We start from the raw sequence: 1,396 nt of genomic DNA, 5'->3' as shown, positions 1-1,396 counted from the left end.
CGAGGGGCCCGGCCCGCCCCCGCGGGGGGCCCTCGAGGCCCCCCCCCAGAGTCTCTGTGCTCACCCCCAGCCCCTGCCTGGCGGGAGGGAGGGACCCCACGACCACTGGAGACCCTTCCGGAGGCGGGGGGGCTGGGCCAACTCCCCCTTCTTCCGCTCGGGGCCAGCAGCCCCGCCCTGTGCCTGAGTCCCACAGACCCTAAGTGCACCCGTGCGGGGCCAGTGGCAGGGGCAGCACAGGGAATGGGGTGAGGACCACCCAGAGCCGGGGCCGGCCCCTCCTACTCCCCACTTTCTGGGACCCCTGAGCCCCCCAGGAGGGGTGGACGCACCTGCAGGGCAGGGCAGCAATGGCGCCACAGCCAGGCCCCGGCCCACCGAGTATCTTCCCTGTGGCCCCGTGCGTGTGCGCGCGTGTGGGTGTGGGTGAGTGCGTGTGCGCTAGGGAGGCAGCACGTGGGCCTACAGGACTCCCTCGGGCTCATCTGTCCCCAGTGCCTGCTCGGGACCAACAGCTGAGACCTCGGGGTCCCCATGGCTTCCTGGAAGGTGCAGAGAACCACGAGTCCCTCCCTGTGTGTGGGTCACGGACCCTCGTCCTGGGTCCCGTGTCCCAGCCATCTGGTCAATGCCCGCTGGGTGACCATGGCCCCGGGCCCCACAGCTGGTGGGGATGAATCCCATGAACAGCACCTCCCGGAGGAAGTGGTTTCGACAGAGTAGGGCAAAGAGGGCCACCAAGTAGGAGGACGCTTGGAAGACGCCCCTTCGCGATGGCACACGGAGTCCGGGAGGTTGTCCCAGTGAGCACGGGGCCCGTGGCCACGCCAGGTCTCCCCAGGAACCAACAGGCCGTGCTGTGGGGAGACGTCTGTTTAGAGTAGGCGGGCGGGGCTGAGGTTTCGTGGCGGTGCCACGGGTGGTGTCCTGTGAGTGTGTGGCCCACGTTGGCCACTCGGGGGTCACCGCGGGGGACGGCGTCCACCCCCAGGTCCACGTTCCGGTGGCCGAGGGCACTCGCAGCCCGGATGCCGTGCGGCCCCCGCTTGTGTGCACACCCCGGGTGTGGGTTCGGTGGGCTTTGCACAGACCGAGGCCCGCCCGCAGTGCCGCACCCCTGCTGTTGCTGCAGATGGGCGGCATGGAGTCGGTGATCACCGGGCTCACCGACGAGTTCCAGCTGCTGCACCGGCACCGGGAGCTCTTCACCCTCTCCATCGTCCTGGCGACCTTCTTCCTCTCCCTCTTCTGCGTCACCAACGTAAGTACCGGCTGGCGCTTGGCCTGACCATTCTCATTGTTAGCACTTGTTGCCGGACGGGGCTGGTGCCACCAGGCCAGACAGAACCGTGTGTCCGAGAGCCTCCCCCCAGACAAGCCGTGACTCGTAATGACT

The sequence above is a fragment of the Herpailurus yagouaroundi genome, unplaced genomic scaffold, assembly GCF_014898765.1.
Source record: "Herpailurus yagouaroundi ecotype Mexico unplaced genomic scaffold, PumYag 29, whole genome shotgun sequence".
Classification (NCBI taxonomy): Eukaryota; Metazoa; Chordata; class Mammalia; order Carnivora; family Felidae; genus Herpailurus; species Herpailurus yagouaroundi.
The sequence above is the reverse complement of the archived record's forward strand: the minus strand, read 5'-3'. Positions refer to the sequence as shown.